Source organism: Corapipo altera, unplaced genomic scaffold (assembly GCF_003945725.1).
Source record: "Corapipo altera isolate COAL_440 unplaced genomic scaffold, ASM394572v1 45, whole genome shotgun sequence".
Classification (NCBI taxonomy): domain Eukaryota; kingdom Metazoa; phylum Chordata; class Aves; order Passeriformes; family Pipridae; genus Corapipo; species Corapipo altera.
Genome location: NW_020884877.1, coordinates 22350471 through 22358342, shown reverse-complemented (window position 1 = coordinate 22358342; position 7872 = coordinate 22350471).

Sequence of the window (7872 nt, the reverse complement as noted above, 5' to 3'; positions counted from 1 at the left end):
GACTCCTCCTAGTGCCTCAGAAAGCTATAAGAAAAGGGAAGGGCTCAGGATATGATATCATGCACTCATTCTAAAAACAAGGAAACTGTTGTAGATGACTGGAAAAGTAACAGCTTAAAAATTGCTGAATGGCCAATAACAGAAAATTACTTTTCTGATTCATCTTCCCTCCCCATTCCAGCGAAAAGTTTCAATAAATACAAATTACAAACTTAGAAAACTATATTTACATGATTACTAGGACTAGCCTAAGATACCTATTATAGCTGAGTCACCTCAGAGTGTTGCTTAGTGTTGCCTGGCGTTGTCTGTGCTTGTGTCAGATCTCAAGCTCTGAGCTTGTTACGAGGTCTGTTCAGGCAAATGTGCCTGTCCCCAGCACAGCTGGGTTTGTGTAAGCAGCAGGGACCCCCATGTATCCACTCCTTGTCAGTATCCTGACTTGTTTATTGCCTTTTTCTGTGAAATTTTCTAAAGCAATGTAAACAAACAGGTTTTTAAATCTCATGGAAACTCCATGTGATTTTGTGCAGATTTGTGGGGGTAAGGTTTACTCCTTAGATCCTTTTCTAGTTGCAAGCCTGCTTTAGAAATATAATTCATTTACAGGGCTATATTATTATAAATTTATTTCGCAAGACATTGTTTACAGCCTTTAAAAAAGAAATTAATAAACATTTGAAGCAAAGCAGATGTCCTAACTCAGCACAATTGTTCTTAACCTGGATTTAGCTTTGAAGTTTACTGTTTTTATTTCAGATTCGAAGAAGCACCTGCATGCCTGGAAGCTTGTCTGTTCTTTCCAGCTTTATCAATTGGTCTAATAAGCCACTCATTTTTTTCTTCCAAGTTGTCAGGATAATTTTGTTTCTGTTATAATCTCATAAAACACACTCAGAGGAAAATTTAGCCCAGCCTTCAAGCATGCTACATTTTTATGTTGTGTTAGGAATTGCTACATTCTCTGTTACAGCAGTCATTGTGCTTGCCTTTCAGATTTCTTTTTTTGTGTTAAAAATTTCCTGGGATTATTTTTCATGTAATTTATCCCAGATTTAGCATTAAGGCCACCCATGAGTGATATTGTTTATCATCATTTTCAAGCTCCTGTATTGGCTTTTAGTTTAATGGCTTAGATTTGGGGGAACTTTATCATATTATATCAGTTTAGTAACTGAGCATTTTATGATTCAGTATTTGCCAGTATCCCTCTACTGAGCTGCATAACAGGGTGTTGCTCTTACAACTCTATTGTTTAAAAAGAAATATTCTGCTGCCAGATTCCTTGTTCTGTTTGTGCCCTTTGTTAGTGGACTTTCAATTTCAGGAACTTCTTCTATTTAATAAGATAGTGGACAAACAATACTTTATAATATAATATTTATTAAACAGATGCTGATATTATCAATGCTTGTTTATCTGGTGGTGATGCATCTCCCAAGAAAACCAGCTGTAGTAGTAAAATAAACTGGAGTGCAAAAGCATTTTCTTCATAAAGATTCTAGGGATTTTTACCTACTTGCGCTTCAGGATCAAGGATCTTGAGTTTTTCTGTGCAGTGAGGGGCAGTGACATCTCAAATTGGGCAAACGGAAATTCTTTGTAAGGTTGAGGAATGTGACTTAAGATCACTAATACCTTCACTTTTGTAGAATTTGGGAAGTCCTTCTCAAAAACCAAGACACAGTTTACATTTATGTTTCTGTTTCTCAGCATCTGGTAACCTGGATAGGGAAGTAGTTTGGAGCTTGGGGGAGAGGTGGAAGGGATTTATAATATGGGGAAGTGAAGTAAAGCCAAGATTCTAGTTTTATAGTAGGAGAGACAGTGGTGAGCAGGAGTAAAAGGGATCATGGCAGGTCAGGCAAGGTTGTGTGTGGGAGGATAACTTTGATGATGATAAGGCAGCAGGACCATAAGTACCTCCAGATTTGAGTACCTCTTACAACCCTAAATGAATCTTCAAGACTGTGTCATAGTTAAAAATATCTTGCCAGTTCTGGCTTGCAGTCAATTACAGGAGCTTCCAGATCATTTTGCTCTCTTAGGCTCCCTGTGGAATTTCAGTTGGATAGTACATTTCACATTTAAGACAGTGCTGATATTTTGGTCTGCTGTTGTTCTGTTCTAGAGAAAGTTGCCTTTTGGTAGAAAGAGCTACATGCCCTGCAGCATGCAAACATAGGCAACACATAACATTTATACAGGGGTTTGTTCATAGATAAGTCCAGTTTCGATCACAATTAGTTCTCTTAAAGATCATTGGACTAAAATATGCTTTATAAATATATGCAAAAATTGTTCTTCATGACAATACCATGGAGTTGGTGCAGTGATGAGAAATTTTAGTAGTGAGCAATATGAGGTAGAAAACATTTTCCAACACTGATAAAAAGGAAGAACAGAAACTGAAGAATTATTTTCCTTTGCTGATTATTTAATTGCTCAGGAAAATACAGTGTGATTGTTAAAACTGCTGTCAGGTGTACAGGAGCAATGCTGGCAGCAATTGTGTTTTGCAGTAGCAGAATGCAAAGAGGAATATAGATGTGTGAAAAGAGGGAAAAGATCTGTAAGAAGGGTGACATCAGTTTGTGTCCCTAAAGACTGAAGTCTAGGTGATTTAGAATAGGAAATCATTTTTAGGGATGTAAACATGTTAACTGATGATTCCTCACAATACCGTTGTGAAGCAGGGAAAGATTATGCCTTGTTTTGACAGATGGAGAAACACGGACAGAAAAGGCTGAGTTCTTACCAGGAACTTCGCCAGCTTCTTTCAAAGTAATTTCCAAGGAAGATCTTTCCCTTCAGAAAGCTTGAATCTACAGAAATCTCTCCAACTTTCCCTCCATCATTATGGGAGAGCAGAGATGGTCATAGGTGTTGAAACCACTGGCCTGCCCTTTTTTGGAGCTCTGACTAGATTATAATCTGAACAAAGAACAAGCAGAAACAACCTTTTCTCTATGATGACTCACCCTGCCAGAGGAAGATTAGTCAATGGAAATTTCGCTAGTAAATATGTACCCATCCCTGCTTAGGGCCAGGGGAAAAGCACCAGGGCAGCAGGAGTGGAAGCCTGAGTTGAGTAGTCACAGCTTTTCTGCTGTTGGCACTCCAGCATCAACAGAAGTAAGAGCAGAGGAGTCCTAGGCTGATTTCCAGCATTGTAACAGATCTTACACTTGAAGGATGTCAGGTGCTCAGTCTCAGCTCTCCCATTTACCCTTTCTGCTCACAGTCTGAGCAAGGCATATTCCAACCTTTCCCCAACACACTCTTGTCGCTTAATCTTGAGTGTAACAGGATTGTTAATTTTTCGTAGATCTTTTCACAAGAGAAATTATTCAGTCTAAACCTCATGTAACTTCAGGTTCATTTTGTACTGCCCTATTAATCAGTAAAGTGGTAATGTGGTAACCAGAACCTCACAGTGGCAAAGGTAAGTAGAGAAGCAAGAAGTCATTACCTTCTATATTTAGTAAATATTTGTTAAAAAGCCAGTCTGCCTCTTTTTCTTCATTCTCGTCATTGACCACACTTGCATCAGGGTAGTTCATATGGCCAGCTGTACTTTGGCTTTGCCATTCCTTCCCAGAAGTTTCTGAAATAGAGAGACTTGATTATTTGCCAGCTAAACCAACTTCAGCTCATTTTTTCCTCATACTGGCAAATCCAATTTGAATGTTACCAGCAACAGCCTTTTGGTATAGCTATATTCACATCCTAAATGTAGCCTTCAGAAAAGGTCCGAACAGAAACATCCTTTGGAAGCTCTCATTGTGGCAACTGCTCTCTACAATGAACAATCTAAACAGGATCACAACAACATAACTTTGTGCCTGCTAGTACACCTAAAACTTCAGGAGTTTAAAACCTTTAAACTCTATCACATAAATAAAGGCCGCTAATACTTCTCTATAAAGAAGTATTTTAATTAATCTTAATGATCCACTCGCTGTGTTCACTACTCATTAATCATAGGACATTAATAAAGCTCTGTGTTCCAAGCTCCTAATGCAACCTGAGTGGTGTTTAAATAACTCTTCTTATCTCATTTTAATGGCACACACACAGGCCAAGAATCCCTTTCTGAACCCTGGCATAGGGGCTTCAGAGGGTCTCCATATGGAGCTTGAAGTGGGTTGTCAGACTGGGAGAGGCCTGTGCTGGCTTATTCACCATTTCCTCAGCTTCAGCAAGGCCTACAAGCTTCTAGTTTAGCCTGTTCAGAAAGGAAAGGCAAGACAAAATCCACTCAGATAGACAAACATTTTCTTTATCACCACTTCTTATTCTTAAAAAACCCTCCCAAGATACACATCTTTGAAAAATAACAAGTGAATCGTCTTTTCTCAGTCTAATCTCACTCCTGTGGCTTCCAGGTTTTATCAGCATCTCAGGTGAGACAGAATGGCTCCTGTTGCTCTCTCCAGATTATCTGTCTTAATATTTGGCAATGGTTTTCTCTCATTTGCAGAGAAGCCTCCCTCTTTATATGTAAGCTGCCTTCTTTAGTCATATGCTCCAGCCAAAATACTCCAGCTCTTGAATTTGTTGTTTTGTGGAGTTAGGACAGGAATGAGAGACATTCAGAGATAACAACTCTTGATTGCCTGATGTTGGTCTCTCAACTTAAGTTATTGCATGTTGAGAGGCCAAGCATTGTCCCTGGTCTGAGCAGCATAACAGACTTAGTCCATCCAGACTTTCAGTACGTACCAGAAAAAGACAGAATGGCAAACCTGATATAAACATGGGCTCACAACACAAAGCCAGCATATAATTCAGTGCAGATATTTTTGTTTCTCTTATGTGCGTCTCATCTTTTGTAATAAAAGCTATTACGATGACAAGCAGTTATTGGTTAGGATAAGAACAAAGGGGAGAGAGGAAAACATGACTCAGAGTGGGTTACTTGTTAAAGAAACTCATTATTTAAGTATTAAAATAGGAAACACATTGCAGAGAAAGAAAAGGCTCCATTTAACTGCTCTTCACAGTTATTCCTTCTCATTGTAATCTACCAGGTATCATCTAGTCTAATTAATCATATCCTGAATTGCCATGCATAAAATAAATGTGTTCATTTGGGGGAGAAAAATGTATAGGGATCTGTGGTGTGATTTGCTTCTGGTTTTTATCCACCTGTCCTGTACTCCAGCTTCTCCTAATGAAAGAGGATGTTCTGTCCCGCTGAAATTAGGTACCAAATACTTATTAACTTTTGCAAGTTTCAAAGTCAGCTCACCTTTTCACAAGAAGACAGAAATACAAAAGTAGAATTCATTGCAGATTATTTGACTCTTATCTAAAGCAATTACGTATATTTAAATTACATTTCAACCACTGAGAAAGTCTTTAATTTAGTTTAATCTTCACTGAACTCTGGACAACAACGGACCTCGAGCAGAACATTTTCCTTAGCTATGTTCTATTAAGCCACTAGATGTCCCTCGTTCCTATGTAAAGCTCCAGGTAGTAGACAATCTAGGAGGAAACAGCAGGATTAAGGTGCAATTTAAGCAGTGCAGAAGCACGTTTGTGTTCACAGCATGCAGGGGTTTTCTGTAATAGGTGCTGGTCCTTTGAGTGTAATCTTGTAAATCAAGGCAATTCCAAATACTGGTGTGCCAAACCCATAACAAATGTAACTGTGTTTAGACAAATCACAGTCATCAAGGTTAGAAAAGACCTCCAAGATCATCAAGTATATCCTTCAAACCAGAACCACCGTGCCCACTGAACTGTATTGTTTACTGCTATGTCTACTTGTTTTTTGAACACTTCCAGGGATAGTGACTCCAACACTTTCCTGGGCAGCCCGTTCCAACACAACCACTCTTTCAGGGAAGACATTTTTTAAAATATTCAACCTGAACCTCCTCTGGCACAACAAGTGCATATATGGCAAATACAAAAATCAGATGAGACTGAAGAAAGCAGATGAAGATGGCACTGAGGAAAATAGGCTACAAATCCAGGGATCAGAGAGTAAACTGCATCATTCCTTTTCCAGCTATCCATTGACAACTGCATTTTCCATATACAAATGTGATTGCTGACTTTTTCTGCCATTCATGAAGTAAAATGGCACAGTCTCTCTTGGCAGTCAGAGTAGATCTTACTTTATAAAAGCATGGATTTGACTGTAGTATATTTGGGGCATGGATGGACCTTATCACCACATGGATTTGGATAATTACAGACTAGCCAGGGAATGGTCAGTTCAGTATCAGACTGGGAATGTTGAGCAGTATAAACCAGAGATTACATGAATAATGACATTTGACTTACACAGGTGATGATGAAAGCAAAGTCAAACACTTTTCTGGAGGAAACAAAATGTTTTACCAAGTAAATAGTATCAGGAAACTGCTTGCAACTGTCTGTGAACTGCACAACTCCCTCTTCCCTTCCTGCATCCTATCTGCCTTTTGCAAATTTCCTGATCCCCATTAGTTAATTTATACCATCAGCACTTTGCAAGACCCTGCCACAGAAAGTGCTGCATCTCCAATTCTCTTTTGGAAACTCTTTCTCAGATTAGGACTCACTTCCTTGCTGTTTTAAATTCATGGAGTGGAAAGGTCACATCAAAGGAAAAAAAATGAAGAAATCCTTCCTCCAGATTAGTTTTGCTTTTTAAGTCATGTGACTGATGACAAATTATATCTGCATAAGAAATAGGACTCAAACGCCCATTGGGTTTTTTTTATGTCATCAAATTGTTCATGACAGAAGGTCACAGCATGTCTTTTTCCAGTAGTTTTTGAAACAGGGGTGCTGCCATTCTTCAGTAAGGAAACATGACAAGGGTTCTGCCACCTCAGTGTACTGCTTTCCTATTTTTAATGCCACTGACTGAATAATACAGATTTTCATTGCTTATTAAATATCAGATCATGGGGCATGCTCTCAATGTTATTTATGCTTTTAATGCCTGATGATTTCAGGGGGAGCATAAGCAGCTAAATGCCTTTATGAATCTTCATCCTGTTCTTATAAGATGAAAGTTCTCAAGAATGTATTTGTTTGTCCAAAGCTTTGTCAAAGCTTGGAGGGCTGGGAATGCAAAAACTGAAACCTACACAATATGCTTATGGTCTTCTCTACATGAGACCTTTGAATTCTTCCTCTGGTTCTCCCTCCTAGCTGTCCTCAGATTGACTCCACCAGAGTGAGAGGTGGTTGAAAAGACAATATATACAACCACTGCTGGCCCTCAGTTACTGAATCCAATCTGGAGCTGCTCAGGTCATAATTTACAAGTCTTGCAATTAATATATTGTGTACTGGTGACCAGTTTCTACCAGGCCATCTACCACAGAGGGTCAAATCCAGAGCCCGGTGGCCATCAATGTGACATTCCCATTGTCTTCAGTGGGATTTGTATCAGATTATTATTTCCACTGATGAAAGATAAACCATTTTGGGGCTAAAAAATCTTGGGGGCATTTGAGGGCTAATAAATCTTGCAGTTCCATACAGTCCCTGGTGTTCTTTCTAATGCTTAATAGCTCTGCTCTCACCAGTTACCTCACTCTGAAGCTAAATGGATTTTTTTTTTCACAGGCTAATACACACATTACACAGAATCTCCTTTCCCTTCCTGCTTACTTGTGTTGTTTGCCATCTTTTTAACAGGAAACTGAGAACTATGAAATGGAGAGAACAGAATGACCTATTGAACCAATTTCGCTCCACAGCAGAGCTGACAGGAAAACGGCTGCCTCAGCTCCGGGTTCCAGGAACGGAAAAACAGATGTTTCTTGGCTACATTTAACAGATACTATTCCAGTTTGAAGCAACATTTTAAAATACAGATCCCAAGACCTTATGTATTTCCAAAGTATTCTAAGAATGGGA